The following is a 24,238-nucleotide window of genomic DNA, read 5'->3' as shown; positions in this document are numbered from 1 at the left end:
TAACATGCCTACAACACAAATCACATAGCAAGCATCTGAAAATGACTTTACATTGCAATGATATCCAGTCTTCCAAATTATTTTGGATCCATTAGGACTTGCCAGGATTAGAATAGGAATGTTACGTATCAGCCATTGTTGACACCATATGTGAGACAGTGATTGGGTGATAGACTAGGGAGGGTATGTTTTTTCTTGTTTCCTAGATAGTTCTGAGTTTATTTATTGTGGGAAGTCACTACAGGGGTGCCTTGTGGCTCTCTGGATTTTTTGTTACTGTATTTTGGTTTTATGTGATGGTAACCATCGCTATTCAGTATTTTAATTATTTATTGAATAAGTAATCCCGTTTGGTATTCCTTTATTATTACTGATCTTTTTGGAGTGTGAAAGAAGGGTGGACGGAATTTTCTGGTGTGATATGGTATTGGTAGTAGGAGTCTACTTTCCAGGGGGAAATATTTGTATATATTATTGCACAACTTCAGCCATGCAATTGTAGTTTTTATAGATCCTAATTTTTCCTGTGGTCATCTGTTGATATTTCAGCTGATATGCATGCACATGGTATGGCACATGTATGAGCCACTTAGTTGGAGTTAGTAGCTGGGGCCTACTTGACATCATGATAATGTTTGCTAATCAGAGCTGTTGTTCAAGTGTGTTCATGGACATGTGATGACCCTATTTCTGTTTGGCATTACAGCATCTGCACCGGCAAGCTAAGGAGAAGGGGCCGAGCCAAGAGGTGAAGCATATGGCCAGAGGACCTCTGTCAAGAAACCACTGACACAGAAGGACCCACTTGCCCAGGAGGGCAAGGGAAATGCCACGGGGAGACCGGATCGACATCACCATTTTCATTATCAGATTCCTCCTCCAGTGGCCACAATCTAGTGGTGGCAGATCCATCAGGGCATACCCCAGCACCGTCCTTGTCCACCACACCCATTCCATCACTGCCCTCCCTGTTGCTCCCCACCAAGTTGGTCATGCCTGCTCACCCAAAAGGGTGGGCGTCTCCTTCTACACAGGCACCTCTGCCCCAGCCCCTATTACCACTTTTGCCCTCAGTGAGGAGGCCATTGACCTCCTGAGAACGATCTCTGTGGGTCAGTCAGCTACTGTGAATATCATCCAGAGATTGGTCGACCCAACCCCAAAAGACAAACACGTTCCTGGAAGGCATTTATAGCGCAATACCTGGCCTACAGAAATCTTTTCGGGCTCTGGCCTCCTCACTGATGGCAGCCAGTCACTCCCCACCCTCCTTCCCCCCTTCCTAGTACAAATCCTCCTTGTCCCTTCCTAACCAAAGCACACAGACATATCCACAGACATCCACCTCAACACCCAAAAGGAGCGCACGCAAACACACTCACCACAAAACACACTAGCACTCACACAAACAACATCCACCAACAGACACCGCAACACTCACAACTTCTCCAGACACCTCCACCACCCCCAACATCACACAAACAACATCAGGCATACCCAAAGGCACCAAACCAACAGTCACTGACACACCCACCACATCCATCCTACCTGCAGACACCATCCCAGCAGAACCCCAGACATCTACCTCAAGCACCACACCCACAGACACCACAACTACAGACTCACAGACATCTACCACATCCACTACACCTGCAGTCACCATCCTAAAAGACACCCACGCACCACTGCATTCTCCACCAGCTCCACCCCATAAGCCCAAGAAAAATATGATATTAAAGACAACAATATTTATGTGTCACAATATTCTTGACACAATAGTTATGTTGCATGATATTTTTAATTTGATATTTTGTCTGAACACCCAAGGAACCGCAGGTCTACAAAGATTTTACTCTGTGCATCAGTTGTATTGCCACAGAACCTCTGACCCAGCCTGACCCATGGTTCAGTCTAGGTACAACTTATTGTCAGGCCTTGCCCGCTGCAGGCTGAGCATACTGATCACACATGAACATAACATTTCCACCTGATCAACATATTAAACCTCAGCTTGTGGCCATCCAGTATGTGAGCTCAAGGCTGTGTGGTACTCTGAAGGGGTATGTGAGCTATTGGTAGCTCACAGACAACAGTTTCGAGAGGCCTGATCTAGACTGAGTGATATGTGGGACTGTACACCTACCTAACATCATCCTCAACTGCTTTTTACAGAATACATTCACAGCTCATGCTGTAATTGCTATAAATGTGTTTGCACAGTTAGCATGATCTGAATAGTAAACATATAATAGGTACCATGAAATGTAGGCATGGATAGATGTCTACATGCACCACAAGTAGAATCTAGGACTTTTCTCACCTCACACATCCCAGTGGTGATGTTAAGTACACAATATATAGTGTTCAACAATCCCTGACTTTAAAGTCCTATGTAGGGACCACCAAATGTTACAACAGTAATCAGACTTAACACTTGAAGTCAGAGGCACATTGCAGCCTGTGGGAATGTAAATGATGGAGTAAAACAGAGTAACATAAGATACTTACTTGGCCATAGAGCTCACCATACAGGAAAAGGACCTTATCAGCCAGCAGCTCCTCTACAGAGAAGGAATGGGCCCTGTTACCTGCTTGGCCTGCAACGATTGCTCAAAAACAGCAGCTAAAATGGAGGAGGTCTTGATAGCAGTAGTGTCAAGAGGCAAGTGAGGTATTTTTGAAACAGTGATGTACATGTGCTCGATGTATGCAGTCATCATCGTATACAAACACAACCATTGGCCCTCTACCATCACAATAACCAACTTTAATCTATGGTGTTGTCCGTAGTGGAGTCAACCATCCACTGCGCGGTCGTCTTCTGTCTACGATGTCAGGTGCACAATGTCCAGTATGCGAGGTCAGGCAGCTGCCATTTAGCAGTTGAAAGTACTGTATTGGTGACTGCATCACCACCACTGCATATGAGGGGTTACATGTTTAAATATGTACAAATGCATTGACATTGAAATGTAACTCTACTTTTCATATCAATAGTGCATTAGTGTGCATATAGGCTATATTAGCTTGGTGCAGTGTACACTGCTGTGACAGTATTATTTCCAAAACAAGTTGTTTTTTTGTTTTAAAAAAAAGGGTGCAAATAATACATCAAAGACACACACATATCAAGGCCACAATGGGGATTGGTGATGGGTGTTGCAGAATACAGTATTTAAAAGTAATATGTGTTTATTGCAATCTGAAACAGTTATGTACTGTCAAATGAGTTTTGACTTACTCTTCACATGTTACTGTGGGCATTGTGACCAATGATCAGATACTGTTTTCAATTCACACACAGGTACCCTGGGAGAGGGAAAAGAAAACAGCCTCCAGTGTACCTCCCAGTTCCACTCCTTTAGATCATGGAAGAAAGGGACATTGTCAAGAAGTTTTGCTTGAATAGGCAAACCAGACAGGATTTATGTCATCAGTTGGAGCCTGATCTCCTGCCTAACAACTCTAATCCCACATGTATCACACCAATTGTGAACGTTATGACAGAACTTCATTTTCTGGCCACAGGTTCCTTTCAATATACTATGGTAGAATCTGGTTGTATGTCACAACCAAACTTCTGTGGTGTGCTACAAGACATACTTTTGGTAATGATGAGGCACATTGACAGCTACGTCCAGTTCCCCAGACATGAAGATTTAGCCAATCTGAAGGTTGACTTCTATGGATTTGCTTGCTTACCACATGTGGCTGGAGCCATTGATGGCACCCATAATACCTTAGTAACACCTTAGTACCACCACAAGCCAGGGAACAAGTTTACCATAACAGGAAGAACGTCCATTCTATTAATGTGCAAATTGTCTGCTTTCTGGATTTGTATATCTCAAATGTCTGTGCCTGGTTCCCTGGATTAGCCCATGATTCCTTTGTACTGCGGAAAAGCACCATACCCCAGCTGATGTCACATCTGCTACCGGAGACGGTCTGGCTTGTTTGTAGATATGATCTGTCCTAACTTAGTGTGGGTAATTTCAGGTAGTATAATCAGAAAGTATGTAACTTATTGTTGTGTTGAACTTATCTCCGTCTTCCATCTAGGAGACTTAGCCTATCCCAACTGGCCATGGTAGTTGGCACCTCTGAGGAATTCAAAAATGCCAGAGTAACTCAACTCAAAGAGGCCTGTGGAATTATATTATAAAAAGAGCACAGCAGCCGGCTATACTGTCATGCACCTACCAAAATTCTATCTAAAAAACATTAATCATCTGCAAGTTCTAGACGTGTGCACTCGTTGTAACATCTGCTGTAAAGGTGAAAAACAAAAAGAACTATAGAGCTAATTGACCAACGGTGCACCACCAACAAAAGTAAAAATTACAATGTCCAATTGAAAATATCAGTGTATTTGGATCTTCTTTTTATTCTTGCTTTTTTTCTCAAAAAGGATACATGTTCATAACAGCAAAAGGCATATTCATAATAGCAACAACCAAAGTGTTTCGTCCATAAACAGGACTTCTTTAGGGCATTGAGTTCAGTCCCAGTAGGTGAATTGTGTCCACACAATATTCTGTTTTGCAAAACAGAGCGTTAGGAATGCTCTGTGTTATAGCCTTGTCCCATGGTTGTATAGACCAAACGCTGATCTGCACCGTGCTTATACAGGCGAAAGAAGGCAAAAACAGGCCTATGGAATGACATTACGGCCAGTAGAGCAGGCTTTTGGACTCCTGAAGGCCAGATTTAGATGTCTGGGTAACAATGGAGGAGCCCTCATCTACTTACCCGGGAAGGTGTGTCAAATCATTGTGGCCTGTTGATTGCTCCACGACATTGCCCTGTGACAGCACATCCCTTATATCGAGGAGGATGGAGACCATGAAGCACCACCGGGTCAGGATCCTGAAATACCAAATGATGATAGTGGTGAAGAGGAAGGAGATGACTTGCATTAATATCTCATCAACAACTTCTTCTCATGAATGTAAGTAGACTGTTACAATAACTCTTGGTGTGATGATGAGAGGAGTATGTTAAGGGAAAATATTAGGGAGGGCAAGCTCTGGGAAATCCAGGTGAAGGGTGTTTGTTCAACAAGGTTTTGACACATGGCCATTTTGTTTGTGTTGCTTTGCTTTGCCCAGCTTTTTGTCATGGACTGTGGTCTCCAGAAGCTGACTAAGTGAATTGTCTTTTATGTATGGATTCATAGCTAATTTCTTTGTTTTGGTCTGTTTTAAGTACCTTCACCATTACATCTTCATTTGGACATTTCAGAGTTGTGACATTTGCGGGTATATGATGTTGTTTGGAAGTACAAAGAGGACGTGGGTTGTTCCTGGGAATGACAGACACAGACTTTGAGTGTACAAACCCTGTATCAAGACAGCTTGCACAGTGGTAGGATGGAAGTTATAAGGAATCCATTGGACTTGTTCCTTGTCATGTGGTGGTCCTAATGCAATATGTGTGCCATCATGTGCTCCAAAAAAACATTGAGGAACCTTCACATTGGCTAAATCCTCAATGTGTGTAAATTGAATATAGCTGTTGATGTGTCTCCTCATTGCAGCGCAAAGTGCTTGTGGTACACCACAGATATTTGTTTTTGATATTCCACCAGATACTGAAACAATGGATTGGCATCATCCTGTAATCAGAAAATGTAGTACTGCCATGTGTTTGACTGCTGGTGTTATTCATGTGGGATTCCATTCGTGAGCTAGGCGATAGGACTCCAGTTGATGATATAGACCAGTTGTATTTGGCCTATTTAATAGGAAATTGTCAGGTGTATCCCCTCCTTCCATGTTGTCAAGTTCTGCAACTGAAAATGTGACCACAGGCATAGATTATTGGTGTCATGTACGATTTGCTATGTTCAGACATAATGCCAGCATATTGTTGATTCACTGGAATAAAGATTATATATGAGAAAAACATTTGTGTATATGTTTTGGTGTGGGATGGTTGTTATCCTGAGCTAAACATTGTGTACATGCAACATATCCATGCTTACATAAGTAGATATTTTTGCCATTTGAAAGTTCATATTAGAGTAGATATATACATTGCTAATTGTGAGATATACTACATTAGGCAATGCGTTTCAGACTAGTGGATTTATTTCAGTGAACAAACAGAAAAGAAACATTGTGAAAACCAAACAGTAAAACTGAAAAGTGAAAAGGTCAGTAATGGCAAATGAAAGTATAGTTGTAGGTGCCAAAGTGTTTGAAGTCCAATATCCAAAATACTGTTGCCATCATAAAGGTGCATTTTTCCAGAAATAGTCCACAGAGTGAATGTGTTGCACATACTGGAGGAAATTAGGTTTGAGGTTTTTTACTCCTAGTGGGGGTCTTGCCATCTGTACCTCCTGGTAATTTGTGTGGACGTCCCTGCTTGCCATTGTGGAGGGAAAAACAGATGCAGGGACAGGAGTGTCTGCAGTTGTGTCTTCCTCTGGCAGTGCCTCCCTTCCTGTGGCTAGAGCAGATGTTGATGGGCCTGATGTAGTTGGTCCACAGAAAGAGATAGATGGTGCGGTAAAAGCCCTGCACAGGTGTGTGTGAATGTCATGCAGCACCCAATTAGGTATACTATGTTTGAGTAATGGCCCTCCATTTCATGGAGTATGTCCCTCTGCAACTGCTTAATCTCCCAGATTTCGATGAGTACCTGGCCAGTCACTCCTTGGGACTCATGATAGTTTCCCAAGACTTGGTCGATGGTGGCCTGGGTGTGAGTGGCCCCAGTGGCCTCAATCTGCGGAGTCACAGTTACCCTCCAACGACCCCTACCACCATGAGCCTTTGCCCTTGGCCTATGGTGGCCTCTCCCATTGGCTCCTGGCTCCTTTGTAGCTGGGGTGGTGATTCTCACATCAGAATCCAGGTCTGGGGGCACACAAAGGTTATTTTGTGCTAGGTGCACAGGTTGTGAGGGCTGATGTTGGCGGAGTTGGAGTATGAGGTGTTGTGGGCCCAGTAACACTCACTGTTGATGTCTGCCCAGGCTGACCAGATGGATAAGCACTGTCATCTTCATTCAGACCACCAGGAGTGTTGTGATCCCTGAAAGCTTGGTCCTGGGGTAGAGTGGGCGTCTCTTCTGTGGCCAAGCTCTGGTCAGCTGCTCTGCCAGATAAACCTGTCATAAAACAGAAAACACTGTTATTGTGGATGTATGGTATCTACATCCAAATCATTTGTGAGTAGAAACCTAGAAAAAGACAAAATGGGTAGAAGTTACTATTGTGATAAATTTCATTGGTATTAAACTTGTTAACAAAGCATTTTAGACATAAATACATGCACTTGAATTAGATGTATTAAACATTAGATGTCCTGGGATGTTGAATTTTGGATTAAAAGATAAACATGACATCTCCCAAACATGCAAGCCAATGCAATGGAGAGCTAAGATGTGTATTTGACCACACTAGGGATAGCTATGTACAAAACAGGTGATCACAGACGTGGTTGTAGATTTAGCATTAGCCATCATGTGAGCAGTGCAGAGTCAATGGGTCATCTTCAAATTCTAATCTGCTGAATTAACATCACTTGGAACCTGATTTAGAGTTTGGTGTATTGGTTACTCCGTCACAAATGTGACGGATATCCCAGCTGCCGTATTACGATTTTTATAGAATATAATAGAATCGTAATACGGCAAATGAGATACTGTCATGTTTGTGATGGAGTAACCCCATCTGCCAAACTCTAAATCAGGCCCTTGGTATGGTGTCACTCATTTCATCAATTGTTTAAGTTGAGAAGACCAGGACAACATAAAGCAAATTAGGGAGAAATGAGTAGTGCATTGTATGTAGATTGCTCACTCCATGAGAAATTATCATCATTTGCAATATTTCAGATAAGTGAGAATGGGCAAAATCACAATTTCATCTTGTGTTAAGTTACAGAAACAGGGCCTCATGATTGTTGTAGTCATTACAATCTCTGCTTGCCAACACTCACAAAAATGTTAGTGTAACATACCTGTTCACAAACTGCAGTTGAATTGGACCATACATTTACATATTGACACACATTATGGGTCCTGGTGTATTATTTTTGTAGAAATACACTTACGGACACCATTACAACATGTGGCATGTAATGAAGATTGATACATGTGATGTTATATAAGCAATACATATTGACACAGGTAGTTCAACATCTCTGATACTTTGGTGATTGCATGTTAGGAAACTAGGTACACAACATAGTTGCAAAAGCTGAGTTGAGAGCAAACAGGACATTGAGGTATTGTGACAGTAAGTTGTGACTTACCAGACTCCACTTCCCCCCAGGTATTCCTGTCAACCCTTCAGGATGTAGGATCTGGAAGATCTTCTCCTACTATGGGAACATTTGATTGGAATGCTGGGAGAACCCCCACCAGTCCTATTAGCCTCTAGGTGTTGCTCGGAGACCAGAAAGTGCACCTTCCCCCTCAGGTCTTTTTAACTCTTCCTAATTTCATTCTGTGTGCGCAGGGTGGTAACAACAGTACTCACTCTGTCTACTATTCTGGTCCACATGTCCCTTTTCTGACAGACAGTAGTGTGTGGGACTCGGGCTCCAAACAATTGTGGCTCTACACTTATGAATTCATCCACCATGACTGACAACTCTGCCTCAGAAAAACATGGATTTGTTTGCCTTAACATATCCCAAAATTAAAGTTAGTGACAATACAACCAAAATACATCAAGCTATGAAAAGAAAATGTGCTGGGAAAGTTTGTGGAGAGTGGTAAAATGTTGTCTCAGAACTGCTGTGCTGCAGTGGAGTGGCAAAGAATCATTGTCTGGAATAGGGGGTATTTTATTGTGTGATTTTCAGATTTATCCACTTGGCCAGTGGACATCAGGTGTGTTGTATTTATATCCATATAATGGCCACTGTTATGGTGCTTTGCTGAGCATGTACAGCGACGGCCTACCACTGTCGGAGAACTGCCACAAGGGCACCAACAGTGCCACTGTGTTTTCCTAATCTGCTCGGTGGGAACCCGCTGCCCTGATGGTGAAGGAGTGAGAATCGCCATGATTGCAGTCCGGCACTTCACAGGTGGGACACACTCTGTCGATGCGTTCAGTGGTTTAGGCTGCATGCATCATAATAGGGCAGACGAAAGACCGCCAACTCAACGGAGTACTTGGGACCGCCACCACTGCGGAATGGCTGTGCAACTGTCAAACTCGTAATCAGGCCCTATACCTTTTAGTGTTTTAGTAGTGGGCTTTTGCAAACTAGTGCTCGCTTCTTTTAAATCGTAAAGTACTTATCTTGCTTCAATTTCAGTGACTTGTGGGGGGTGGTTGTGTTCTCGCACATTATTAACAGCACCATTTTGTGAATAGCTCTCAAAGAAAAAGCATTGAAGTAGTGTTGTAAATTTCCAATTTACATTCTCAACGCTTGTGCTTTCCTGGCTGTAAGTGTTTCCCATGTGTATGATCAATTGTTTGCCTTTTTGCAATGATATATATTCTGCCCTTTCTGCCATCCTTTCTGTATGAAACTAGATTAATAATATAGTTAAATATTTTTTTATAAATGTAACTTTATTCTGCTGGTGCGGAGAAAACATTACATTAAGAACTTGACATTGTATACTTATATGTGTTGTTGATGATAATTGATGATAATTGCTGGTCTTTTTCATACTTTTCCACTGAAGATTTTGAAATGTGGGTCTGGAGGTTTGCTTTCTGGTTTACTTGCTGTTTAGAAGTTATATGATTTTACTTATTTCTAAAGTGCCTCAGTTCAGGTGTTCGAGTGTCGAATTTAATTGCTGGATCTGCAGGTTGTTGATTTTGCCACAAATGTCTTGTGGTATCTAAAGATTGGTAGAGATATAAAAATAGAGTTGTTTGCTAAATATTTGTAGTCTACCATTTTTTAATTTATTTAGTTCATACTGGTTTATTTTAAACGCTATAACTTACTTTTTGAGGTCCTTGTAGTTTTGTTTTCTTTTATGGTGTTCTGTTGGGAATCTGGCATAGTACCATAGTATTGATCTGTGACTGCACCCAAGGAACAATGTATGCTCTGTCACATGTATGATAGCCATCTTCATGTGACACAGTAGTGAGGCACAAGCACTCATGACACACTGAAGACAAGTTGCCTGTGGGGGTCAGATGAATATAGTCACTTGAGCTGACACATAGCTATGTATAGTGATCTATATCTTCATGTTACTTGTTTTTGGGGCTGACACACTGAAGACAAGTGGACTGATGGGTACAAATGACACCCACAACAACAAACAACATGACCTGATTGATCACTGTACTCAACCATATGTTGGCCCTGGAGAGTATTTTGGTTGTGGAATGTACTCTGTTGTGTCCTATGTCACTGGGCCAATAGGCAAGGTACATCAGCATGCACCAACTTCCATACCTACACACACAATTAATCATCTTGTGTGTCACACATTGTCCATCTCTAATCTTCAGGGGGAGATGGCAGACTCTAACATAGAAACTTGGCAATGTAACATGAACAAATATGTACCAGACTCACCCCCTTGTAGCTGCTTTGCTCCCCTTAAATACCCATCAAGCTCGGGGTAGGCCACTGCGAGAATGCCAGCCATTAGGGAGGTCAGTTTCAGTGGTGTACCCTGCCTACATTGGGAGGACAGCCCCAGCTGGACATCTGTGATCTTCCGGGCCCAGCATCTTTAGGTCCTTCCATCTCTTCTGAAAGTGGGTGCTCCGCCAGCTATGGACTCCAGGGCCCGCACCACCCGGGAGATGGATCTCCAAATCCCTTTCTTCTGATGGGAGCTGACCTATATGGATGCAAGAGACAAATGAAAAGGTTACAAATCAATTTTTTGGGCCAAATGATTGTGTCACACACATTTCAGAAACACAAAGCCCCAAATGTTTGTAAATATCAACACACCACAAGTGTAAAGCACACATTCTCATAAGCACAAGGACATGACTACACACTTTTAGAGTCATCTCCAAACTAACCCATTATACTGCTCATGGCCTACATTAACTAAGCAAGCTTACTGACATCAGGAAGCCCAGGCTCAAGCAACATGTACTTTGATGTGAGCCACAATGAAACACAACACACCAGTGTGGCCCTCTGAAGGGTAAACTCCTTGGGCCTGACTGGACAGGCACATTTACATCCAGCCACATTGACTCCATGAATAGAGTCCCTACAGGCAATTTTCATAGTACAGTCTTCACCCTAAAATTTAAGTGGCAATGAAAGGGCTGCTATGGGTGGCACGGAAAGTCTCTTTCCTGTGCATGTGTGGACATGTGGGCTACCCAATGTAAACTCATACCACTTCAAGGTGGGTTTGTGTGGTATGTACTTGTAACACAGAACACACCTTTTACCATATGTAGCCATTCAACAGAGATGGCATCCAACATACTAAGGTATGTTTGGTCTGATTGTTTGCAAGTAACCTAATGAGTCACATGTTATGCCCTCCCCAGAATCAATCAACTATCTGCTCTGTTGGTTTGTCACTTTTGCAATACACCTGTGCTAGACAAATATGACTTATGTAAAGGTGACAGCAGAACTGTGGGAATAAGGGGCCTGTCATGAGTCAATGACACATAATGACCATGAGGCATATCGCACATATGTACCAAGCCAGGGAGTTACCTTAGCACCCATTCCTAATGTAGTCAATGGCCAAAGGCCTTCAGGCCAGGTCTTGGCACTAGAGACTGATTTTGGCCACATCCCAAGATCTGCAGGTCTACAGGGAATGCGCCCGAAGCCACAGTTGCATAGCCACAGTAACTGTACCCCAGCTTGGCCTAGTGGAAGATACATTTGACAGGCCCCGGTCTCTGCAGGCTGAGCATACAGAACCTACTTTGCACTCGCATTTCCATCACTTCCATGCAGGACAGTGCATCTTGTACCCATCCTCTAAGTGGGTTGCAGCTTGTGTGGCACTCTGAAGGGCACAGTGAGTTCTATATGGTTCTCATACAACAGAGTGATATTTAGCACTATACACATTGCTTACAAGATTCTCAAATGACTCAAACAGCAGATATACACAGCTCATACTGTGATGCACATACATGTTGCTTGACATTTACAAACATCATATTCAAAGATATATCATTGTATGGCTGTAAAATCTCATGCCTAGCTATATGAATAGAACAGAAGGAGGAGGGGGAGTCTGAGGTGCCACCAGGTGAGAATCCTGGAATGGCAAATGAAGATGATAGTGGTGAAGAGTAAGGAGTTGACTTGCGACATAATCTTATCTCATTGACAGCTGCTTCACATGAGCCTAAGTATGTCATGAGATTTCATGGTGTTGACTGTACAGTGAACTGTATTGTGCTAATGTGCTGTCTGACCAAGTTGCCCAGATTGGCCTGTAACATCCTCCACATTCATAAGTCCAGGAGTTTTGTCATCACTGAGGGCTTCATTCAGGGGTGGAGTGGTAGTCTGTTTGGTGGACAAGGTGTGCCCTGTGGCTGTGGCAGCTTGACCTGTTGATGAAGGAAGTACATTGTTACTAGTTGAAGTGTGACATCTACCTCCAAAGGTTTTGTGTTACAGTAAGCAGAGACACTGGACATTCCTAAGGGTTAGATTAACCTATTGTGCCATGTTACCATAGTATTGGAGTATTTGATATGAAATATATGAAGCTTTCCTAAACTATTAGATTCAAGAGGCTCATTTGATATGCTGATCAGTTGCAACTGGTGGTTGGAGTTACTGAGACAGGGCCTCCCATGATTTGCAGTCAGGTCACTCTCTCTACTTCCCAGCACTTGCCAAATGTTGTACCTTACATATCTGTTGTCAGACTGCATTTAGGTTGAAGCATACATTTACATGTTGAGACAGAACAGTGAGGCCTGGGAGGATTTTTTGATATTGAAAGACTTAAAGGCACCATTTTGACTTATGGTATGTGATGGGCCTTCGTAGCTGTGATGTTGGGTTAATACACATTGACCGTGTTACATCTCAGATACTCTGGGTTTTGAATGTTGGTGAAGTAAATGAACAACAAAGTGGCAAAAGCTGATTTGTTAGCATGCAGTACATTGGAGTTTTGCACCTCAGGTCATTTCGCCTCTTGCTAATGTCCTCCTTTGTGTGCAGGATGGTGCATACAGCATTCACTCTGTCAGCTAACCTTTGCCATATTTCCATTTTCCTACTGAGAGGAGTATGCTGGACATGGGCTCCAAACAGTTGTGACTGTATGCTTATGATTTCATCCGCCATGATTCTCAACTTATCTTCATTAAAAACAGAATTTTGGGGATGTGACATGGTGGAAAATTAAAGTGGATTGGGTAAGTGAAATAGGGAGTTAATGGACAAAAGTGTGTGCAAGGTTTTAAATGGGATGGTAAAAAAGGGGTGCCTTATCTATCAGTATTAACAAAACGGTGGCCTCTGTTGACTTTCTTGCTGGGGAGATGCAAAAGATTGTGGTCTGTGAAGGAGTGTGTTTTATAGTTTGATTTGCAGGTGTGTCCACTAGGCCAATGTGTGTCAACTGTGTTGTTTTTTAATTAATGCAATGTGAGCGTCTGTTGCTTTGCTGAACGCATACCGTGGGGTTCGATCGGTGTTGGATTACCACAGCAAGGGGACCACCAAGTCCATTGTGTGATTGTAATAGGCTCGGCAGCTGACTGCGACGCTGACAGCACTGGAGGTCAGACTGCCAAGATAGCAAATTGCTACGCCACTGGCCATCTGCATTTTAGCTTGACGGGTTGTGGTTCTGCCAGTATACATTGTAATACAGCGGGCTAGCGGTCAAAAAGACCGCCGACATGGAGGTCTGGTGGTCCAACCACCAAACTCATAATCGGGCCCTTAGTGTTTGTTCAGTTTAAATATTTGTTCACTTATAAACTTTTATATTGGATGCTAATTATTATTCCTGTTTTAATTTGAAATATTTGTTTGTGCTGTTTTTTTACTATTATGTATATATCTTACTGTTGAATGTTCCATTTTAATGTTTATAATTTGTATTAATGTTTAATTAGTTTATTTGCTACAATGTAAAATATTATTTTATATGTTTAATGTGAATATTGATATAATAATATTGTATTAATAATTTAGATGATATATATTTATGTTTAGTATAATTCTATTTCTGATATAATGTGAATAAGATTTAAAAAAATATTTTGTAACTTTCTGGATTATATTTTGTGACATTATTGTAGTCAAAAATGTGTTTTTTCATATGTTTATTTTATAGTGTTATTTAAAAGTAATTATGTTTTTGTTTCTCATATTTGTGTTTTTGATTTTGTTAAAAATAGATCTTTCTACAGCAATACATTTGGCCGTCCATATTTGGGTTTGTGTTGTTTAGGTATGGGATGGAATACTATTTTAAGCAATATTTTTGGTGATATTTGTGTGAGCCAACATTGTTTTCCACAATACCATGGCATTGATCATCATCAACATTAAATTACAAATTGTCTTTCACAGTATCATATGCTACATTATTGTTCATTATTTATAAGGCCAGAGGTTTAAATGAATTGTATCATTGCTATGTAGTGCTGGATTTTTTAAAACACTTGAAGTTGTCCCCCCTGAAATTCTAATTAAATGTTGACTGGAAATCATCTTGAGTGCAAGACTAAAGTGCGAAATAAAAAATTACTAGCTGTAACTTCAAAGATGGAAAGAGGAAAGAGTCAACTAACAAATGAACAATTACGATGATTAAGTTATTAGCAAAATATATATTTTGTGTTCTTTTAAATGTTGTGGATTATGTTTTCTTATTTTTTTATTTTATTGCAAATTAGACCATTGTATCTAAAACCTGACAAGACAACCAAGAGATTTAATAGTATATCTTGGAGCCAATTACTCTCAAAATTACAAGAAAAGGGTATGGCCACATCATCAGTGGAGTAGGATGCATAATTTCTGAGCTTGTGGGTGAGCTAGTGCAATTATCCTATTTCTCCCCAGTGCCCTATGCCACCCCCAACCCATCAGAAGAGTGGTCGCTTGAAAGGTGGCCTGGGGCAGTGGCTCCCAGGAGATGGATTGTGGTGTGTGGATGACTGAGATAGGGAGCAGCCGTGGCAGAAAATGATGCCTGTAATGGCGGCTGCTGATGTGACCTGACAAGATAGTCAAGAGGGTGTGAAGGGCGCTGGTGGTTTCAGGGACAACTGAGAGGGGCATCAGTGGCCACTTGTTGGATGATGTGACTGCCTGAGCACAACAGGTTGGAGGAAGAAGGTATTGGCCACCCCACACTCAGGCAAGTGAACACACACACTGGCACTGAGGAGGCTGTGGACCACACATCAGGAGAGGATCAGCCCCACTGGGGCTGGCTGCTGCCTTGTGGCCCAAGTGGGGGATGGTCTGGATTTAAACGTAGGTGGACCTCCCAATAGACTTTAACACTGGCAACAGGATTGTGAAACAGGCCCTGTTGGAGGTGGGGTTCTGAGAACACATTGCTGTACATAAAGGCTTGACTGAGAGGGCCACAAACCACTGCAGGGACTGTTCCCATCCCCCCCCTCAGCTAGAACAGTGACTATCAGTGCCACACAGAGGAAGAGAGCTATCGTCAATGTCAGACGAGGGGTTGAGAGTGTGGGAGGATACAATTGGAACTCATCAGCCTGCAGGAGAAACTGCAAGAGTATCTCCCTTCATACAAGTCCCCTCTCTGACCTGATATTAAAGAGGTAGAATAAATGATGCTTTCCTCCACTACCCCAGGATCCACACCTGGAGGAACCTGGAGGGGAGTGGGGGCAAGATGGGAACAAGCTGCCTCCCAAGATGTCGAGATGGTCCGCAATAAGCAAGGCAGCCTCGGGAGAGTAAGTGGGGGGGGGACCTATTGGTTAGTCAGTTCACAAAGGGGGCTCAGTCGGACTTGGAGGTCACACGGCTAAGATCTTGGCAGCCATCAGGGACACCAAGGCTACTCTGGAGAAAAAGATAGAGGCAGTAGTTGTGGATGTTGGCCTACTGCATGTAGATCATAAGAAACTGTCAGAAAGTGTGGCCACCACAGACTCCATGCTTGAACAACTGAGGCCACCCATCATGGACTACGGAGTCACTCTGCACAACCTGCAGACGGTGGCGAACGCTCTGGTGGCAAAACAGGAAGACACTGAAGATTGGTCCTAAAGTAACAGCATATTATACCTCCATTGTGCAACACCAGCGCAAAATGTTCCTAACAGTGAAGTAACACCTGCATAATCTCAATACCAGCTAGACCAGGCTTTTTCAGGCATACCTTCAAATCACTATCAACTCGGAGGCCCACAAGTTTGTGACAGCATCGGAGGTATGGAATAGGCTGGAGCAGCAGGGCCATCGAATGCCTGAGTCATGGGACAAAGACTATGCGACTCAATGGCACACACAGCGCTCCTGGTACTTGCCATGCTGGTGTCCCAAAGTGACTCCCTCCCTGGTGGGGACACAGGCAGAAAAGGACAAGTTGGTGGTGGAACTGCAGTGAGGTTGTCCATTGAGCTCCTAGAATCACTGAGAGGCATTGGTCAGCCACATTGGACGATTGAATGAGGGCACATCCACCTCTGAAGAGGACTCCCAGGGTGTTGTCCCCCCAGTGGGCATCCCTATGACTGCAGATGAGATTGTATAAAGACAGGGGAGCTGAGGATGTACCTAGTGGGGTTGGCCCAGGCACTAGGAAGGCAATTCAACCCAGACTGGTATGCCCCAGGGCTGCCTTATAATCTACAAGCATGGCCTTAGTCCTTACAAGACTATACTTTTGACAAGTTCAATGAGTCAGTATTATATGATGTTTGTTGGGGATGACAGTCACCTCCGGCATTGGAGAGGTGGGCAGTTTTGAACTCACAGCATTATGAGATGGGGTGGTAGGGTTGAGGGGGGGGAGCGGCAGAATGAACTGATAAATGGACAAGGGGAGAAGCCCAGTAGATGACCCTGAGACAACCTTTGATGACTACAGATCACACATTAAGGGAAGGTGTCTCTCTTAAAATCATTTCTTAAATGTCAATGGTCTTGGCAATAAATTGAAATGGGGAGTGGTGCTCAAATAGCTTGCCCAGCATTCCCCAGACCTTATATTTCTCTAACAAATGCACCTAGTAGGCAAAAACTGTGGGTTCTTGGGGAGGGGCTGTTGCAAAACCCTGATTCATATGGGCTACGCCACAGGATCGAGGGGGATGGGGATACTTACCCTTAAGTCTCTACCTTTCCCATTGGAGAAAACATGGGTGGACTCCCTGGGTTGCTGGACAACTGTAGAGGGCAACCTAGGGACATATCTCTCCATCATTTTTTGGATGCCCTACAATTAGGCGTACGGTGGGCCATGCACCCAGAGGGCAGGCAGTACTCCTAATGTGATCATTGGTGCAATTAGATTACTTCTTCATGCTCACACCGCAATGACACAGACATCGTAACATGGCTTACTTACCGAGAGGCATTTCAGACCACTCCCCACTTCTTACTAAACTATGGTGCCCAGGCAGATGCACCCACTCAGGCTGGCACCTAGACCTTTGGGAGTGAAAGAACTGGGCCACCTGGTACTGATTCAAGAGGATTCCGACAGATACTTTCAGATGAGCGAGGGGAGAGTGGCCTCAGAGAAGACTATCTGGGTGGCCTGTAAGTCAGTGGTGTGAGGACTGTTCATTTCCCATACTGCAGGGAAGAGACGAGAGATGGAGGCCAACATACTGGAGTTAGAGATGTAAATACAGCAGAGGAAAGCAGCTTACATAGAGGATCTAGACTCTGACTTAGCTGACTGTCTGTCCCAACTCAGGGAAAGGTATTGCCAAACAATGCAGCAGAAGACCAGGACAGTGTCTCCCTCAGGCGGCTGGGCGGGATTTGGCCAACTTCTTGGCTGATGTCCCAATCCCACACTTAGAGAGATCTGATAGCAGGTCAGGAATGTGACATTACAGATAGAGAGACTGCTAAGGCCAACTCCCAACTCAAAAGTGGGAGGACACTGGTACCTAATGGTTCCCCCCAGAGGTCTTCAAATTTGTCAAGAGTAGAGTGGTTCCACCAATACAGGCACTGTTTTATTACTCAAGCGCACAAGTGGAACTCCCCAGGGACCTCAGGCAAGCTCATATAGTTTTGATCTATAACCAGGGGAGGGCGCCAGAAGAGTGTTTATCCTATAAGGCAATATCACTATTAAATATTGAAGTTAAGATAGTAATAAAAGTCCTGGAGAATCGCATCATGAAAGTCATCAAATATGTTGTGGGCCTGGATCAATTGGGCTTTATGCCCTATAGATCCACCAGGCACAACCTCCAGCACATGTTAGGATGCCTGGCCCATAGTCATAGATAACAGGATCCAGCAGTAGCTTTGGTACAGGATGCGGAGAAGGCTTTTGACTCTTGAGGTCGCCATACCTCTTTCAGTTATTGGAGAGGATGGGCTGTGAGCCCTCCTGTCTGGCCGGGGTGTATTGTCTATTTTCTGCATCTCCAGGAAGAGTCAAAGTGAATGGCATTCTTCCAGACGAGTTCTGCCTAGGAAGAGACATGCACCGGGGGCGTCCCCTATCACCCATACTATTTGCCATAGCAATTGATCCCTTGGTGAACTGGATCAAGAGCGATTCATTTTTTAGGGCTCTTAGATGGGACAGTTGTTGGGAGGATGTGATTTTCCTTTATACACATGTTGTCCTACTCTGACTGGCTGATCCAGATGACTCCATACTGTGAGTGCTCAGATCATCCACATCTTTAGTTCATTTTTGGGAGACAGGATCAACAGGGGGAATTCTGTAGCTTACCCCCTCACATCCTGGAACCCATGGACAGAGCTTTCAGATTTAGTAGTATGAGAAGAGGTGGGGGTCACAAACTTAGACATGTACGTTAGTAAGGTTTGGGAATTGTTTCATGTTTGTGACTTGGACTGGGTGTTGAACAGATACTGTTGTGCGGTGGGACACAGGTGCTGCCTCCCACTCTCTTTGCTGGGTAAAGCCACGCTACATAAAATTATTTAACTCCCTAGGTTTTTGTACATTCTACAAAATTCACCATACCTGGTTTCTGATCATTTCTTCAGGGTGGTGAAGGGAGAAACGAAGAACCTGCTGTAAGGGGTAGCAGCCCCCACATAGCCCTCTCCACTCTGACCAGACGGCTAATGGATGGGTGTATAGCACTTCCAGAACTACATATATAATATTGATTAGCTCAATAACTGGTGATAAATGACTGATCCTTTGTGGACCAAGGGGATCCCTCTCTGCCTGCAGACTGAATGGCAATGGAGCCCCATGGATACGTAAGGAAACAATATGGTCTGGATAGAACCCAGCACCTTCAGAAGCCTACGGATGTGGTGGTCTGGATATGGGAACAGACACCACTATGGGAGTCCGCTAAATTGGCAAAGCTTTGTGGAAAGACAGGACATCGACAATGGGGCTTCATGGGCATTTCAGAGGAGAAAAGGGATGGATGTCATTTGAAGAACCACAGAGACAATATAACCTACCTGGGGTCAGCTCCTGTGGTATATGTAGGTCAAGAAGATACTTCAGAGTCTCCTGGTTAGCATCCAGGATCTAGAGGAAGAAAACATACTGGAATAAAGGATATTACAGTCCCCCCTGCATAGACATGCCATCTTTTAAATCTTTTCTACATTATTAGTACATTGCCATCCCTCCCTTCAGACACTGAGAGAAAAGTGGCAGGGAGAAATAGAGGCCAATGAGTGGGGTGCTGCATGTCAATACTTAGGGAGGTGGCCATTTGGGTGTATTTCTCCTTATCCAGTAAAAAACTTTTCACTGGTCCTACTTCACACAAAAGAGGTTGCATGCAAAGGGACTGGCATCCACCTACCTGTGTCACATGGAATGTGACAGTCACATAGACACAATATATGCTCTGGGAATGTCCACAGATCCAGGGATTTTGGTCAGGGGTACAAAGTAGACTGTCCTGGATGGTGGGGGATTCCCTGGTACTCACGCCCTCAGGATCGGGGGAGAGGTGAAGCTGGACAGATAAACACTGCCCCTCTGTAATACTGCATTAGCAGTGGCAAAGAGTGATGTTGTGCCCCGATGTCGGGACCAAAGCTCTCTGAACGGTTTGGTATTTGACCTTTAACATGGAGTGGTGCAAATAGGCTGAGGAACCTATGTACCGGGCAAACGGCTGTCGCCAGAAGCATGGGAAAATATGGGGCCCTGATTGTAACATAATTAAATCAACATAGGGGAATGTTTGTGTAAATGCAACACCCACAACCTGTCCCTATGAGCACATTTATGCTGGCAGACTTTTAAATCCATTTATGGATGCAAATTCAGTGTTTGTTAACTACTAATGTAATTTTGCAGCAATAAATGATGCAAATAGCTTTGTAAATCTGTCCCTTGTAGATCATTACAAATATCCCACATTATGTCATAGGCAAAGTTCTTGATAATGCGTGATGTCATCGGCAGTGCACTGTAAGTTAGGCTCTAATAAAGAACTGAGGGCCAGATTTAAGAAACGTGGAGCTATGTTACTTGTAGCGTCACTTTTCTTGTAGCCCCTTGTTCCCCCCACCTCCACCATGTGTGCGCCGTATTTAAAATATGGTGCACCATGGTGCAGGGTACGGGGCAATAGCATTAGAATTTCTGACGCTACTGATGTACTGTTCAGGGTTAGTGCCAACATTTTGGTACAAAAAAAAGTACATAGGGGCCCAATGAAAACAATGGCATATCCCTTTTTAACACCTGCTCTGAGCAGTTAAAAGTGCTGGAAGAAATGATGCAAATAAATCTCTTGGATTTCTTTACGCTGTTTTTTTCAGCCCCCCTAATGGGGGAACGCCCCTTTGCATACATTGTGCATGGTACATGCATAATATGGTGCAATGCATGCATTGCACCACTTTGTAAATTGGGGCCCAGACTTATATTTTTTGACGCAAACCTGCCTTAGTGCAGGTTTGCCTCAAAAAGTATAGCGCCATTCCAGAAAGTCAGCCGGGAGCCATATTTAAGGAATGGTGCAAGCAAGCGCTAAGACCCAGTTGGCGTCAAAATAAATTGTGCTAACTGGATAGGGGAGGCATAGGGCAAACTGGAGGTTGTGTGGGAAAGAATGGTGCTACTCGGGTTGCAGTAAAAAAAATTACTCTAACCTGACTAGCGTAATGTTTTTGATGCACAACCCCATGGACATGACTCCTGTCTTAGAAAAGACAGGAGTCATGTCCACCAGCCCAATGGCCATGCCCAGGGGACCTATGCCCCCTGGGCATGGCCACTGGGCACAGTGCCTTGTAGGGGGGGCCAAGTTAGGCCCCCCCCCATAGGCACTTTAAAACAAAAATCAAAAAACTTACCTGGACTTACCTGGGATGGGTCCCCCCATCCTTAGGTGCCCTCCAGTTGTGGGTGGGGGCAGGTGGGGGTGTCCCTGGGTGCAGGGAAGGGCACCTGTGGGCTGTTTCCATGGTCTCCAACCATGGAAAATGGCCAAAAACCAAGGAATGCACAGTTCCAAAGAGAGCATACAGGAGATGTTTTTACCTCAATCTAGGGGGAAAACAAAAGGTTCCTGTGAATGACCAGATCCAGGAACAAGAGCCCTCACTCACTAGTCGCTGACATGCTTCATCATCGAGCTTTGCTCCTTGTCAGACCGGCACTGCAATGTTTGATTGGCACCTCATGGGAGCTCTTTGTCGGAGATTTTTTGTAAAAAGATGCCGTGAGTGAATGCAGGAATGTGGGACTGGTGTGAAAACTGTTAAAATTGACTAAAAGGACCATGTAGAAAAATGTTTATTGGAGATATGGACCTCTGTCAAGATTAAAAACCAAAAAGGGGGCAAGAAAGAATAATGTCAGTCTCACCCTGTACAGAAAATAGAATCAAATATCAGAGAGCCGTAAGTTTTAGGGATCAACAGTGTGCGGGCAGTGTTGGAAATCCCTACGCTGCCTGAATGGAAAAGGTCAACATGTTTCTCGCTTGAACAGTCTAAAAAGATGTAGGTCAAATTCGTCAGGACCTACGTTTCCACCAAACCTAATCCTCACAGCTGAAGTCAGTATATGTTAGTAAGACAGGAACCTAAAAATAAAATAAACAATACAGCATGAATACCAAATTCCAGTATCACACTGTATTGAAAATAGCAGGCCAACTAGTGAGAATATTTAGTGCTCAGGTGACCAGTGAATTTTCACTTCTAGATCATGAAAAAGCTGAGGTCTTTGCCCTCCTAAAATTACAGAATCGGCCTCAATGGAAATAGCAGAGAGCCTACTTGATCACGTCCATATAATCCTAAGCGAATCTGGAGTTTTAAAGAAGAGTAAAGGTTAATTCATATCAACAATATGTATCAAAGGGACCATCAGAACAATGCATCTTTGAAGCAAATTCAAAAAAATATTAATAAGTCATAAGTAATCATGTATGCGACTCACCCTCATCTGCTTAATAATGTATATATCAATATAGAGAGGGTATAGCCCATCGATGGTGGGATATTGTTCTATATAGATATACATCTGCATTCTGGTATGGTGGGTGTATGGCAGCTCCCACCAAGAAGCAATGCATCTAGTTGATAATGATGTAATAATCTGACAATCCCTCCAATAACAACTTTTAAGGGGTCTGTTAGATCCAATAATCACATGTGGTACAAGAACGGCACACTTTCATCATCACTGTGCTCACAAAAATGTGTGACACACTCCGAGAATTGTAAATGCAGGTCACTGATAACATTGTAGCACTCTTGACAAAGCTACGTGGGGAACCCACGTGTAGTTCAAAATAAACGGAATAGTTTAATGTATGATACAAGTTCGACAAGGAGCACTTACTTGAATGTAGATCGCCGCTGCCGTCCGTACCTACCCCGCACTACAAATCGGGAAGTGGAACCGGTACGGAGAGCGCAAAATTTAAAGGCGGGTAGATTCAATTAGCAGTTCGTAAAAACTGAAGAGGACTAAAAACAATGATGTGGCGATCGCCATCTTGGAAAGTATTCGTGGACATAACTTTAAAAAAAACATGGACATCAAAAAAAGAACCCGATAGAAATAGTCGGCAGTCGCCATCTTTAAAGAAGCATAAAGAGGAAGCAACGCATGTTTATTAACCACTTCGCTGCCAGGCCTTTTCCCCCTCCTGTGCCAGGCCTTTTTTTGCCTATTTGGGGCAGTTCGCGCTTAGGCCCGCATAACTTTTTGTCCACATAAGCTAACCAAGCCAAATTGGCGTCCTTTTTTTCCAACATCCTAGGGATTCTGGAGGTACCCAGACTTTGTGGGTTCCCCTGAAAGAGGCCAAGAAATTGGCCAAAATACAGGGAAAATTTTGTTTTTTTCAAAAAAATTGGAAAAAGTGGCTGCAGAAGAAGGCTTGTGGTTTTTCCCCTAAAAATGGCATCAACAAAGGGTTTGCGGTGCTAAACTCAGCAGCTTCCCAGCTTTCAGGAACAGGCAGACTTGAATCCGAAAACCCAATTTTTCAACACAATTTTGGCATTTTACTGGGGCATACCCCATTTGTGCAATTTTTTGTGCTTTCAGCCTCCTTCCAGTCAGTGACAGGAATGGTCATGAAACCAATGCTGGATCCCAGAAACCTAAACATTTCTGAAAAGTAGACAAAATTCTGAATTCAGCAAGGGGTCATTTGTGTAGATCCTACAAGGGTTTCCTACAGAAAATAACAGCTGAAAAAGAAAAATATTGAAATTGAGGTGAAAAAAACATCAATTTTTCTCTACTTTTTACTCTGTAACTTTTCCCTGCAATGTCAGATTATCGAAAGCAATATACCGTTACGTCTGCTGGACTCCTCTGGTTGCGGGGGTATATAGGGTTTGTAGGTTCATCAAGAACCCGAGGAACCCAGAGCCAATAAATGAGCTGCACCCTGCAGTGCGTTTTCATTCTATACCGGGTATACAGTAATTCATTCGCTGAAATATAAGGAGTAAAAAATAGCTATCAAGAAAACCTTTGCATTTCCAAAAAGGGCACAAGATAAGGTGTTGAGGAGCAGTGGTTATTTGCACATCTCTGAATTCCGGGGTGACCATAGTAGCACGTGAATTACATGGAATTTCTCAAATAGATGTCTTTTTTACACACACCCCTATATTTGGAAGGAATAAATGTAGAGAAAGACAAGGGGCAATAA

General features: G+C 43.4%; 1 long non-coding RNA gene across 1 annotated transcript; it reads right to left on the bottom strand.

Moving 5' to 3' along the window:
• Window positions 1-10,536: 10,536 nt before the first annotated feature.
• LOC138297272 (uncharacterized) lies at window positions 10,537-23,031 on the bottom strand. Its single transcript, XR_011203989.1, has 3 exons — window positions 22,909-23,031; window positions 19,551-19,620; window positions 10,537-10,791 (listed from the first exon to the last, which is right to left on the bottom strand). It is a non-coding gene; the product is annotated as an uncharacterized lncRNA (long non-coding RNA).
• Between the last annotated feature and the right edge of the window lie 1,207 nt (window positions 23,032-24,238).

This window comes from Pleurodeles waltl, chromosome 5 (genome assembly GCF_031143425.1).
Source record: "Pleurodeles waltl isolate 20211129_DDA chromosome 5, aPleWal1.hap1.20221129, whole genome shotgun sequence".
NCBI lineage: Eukaryota > Metazoa > Chordata > Amphibia > Caudata > Salamandridae > Pleurodeles > Pleurodeles waltl.
The sequence above is the reverse complement of the archived record's forward strand: the minus strand, read 5'-3'. Positions and strand labels throughout refer to the sequence as shown.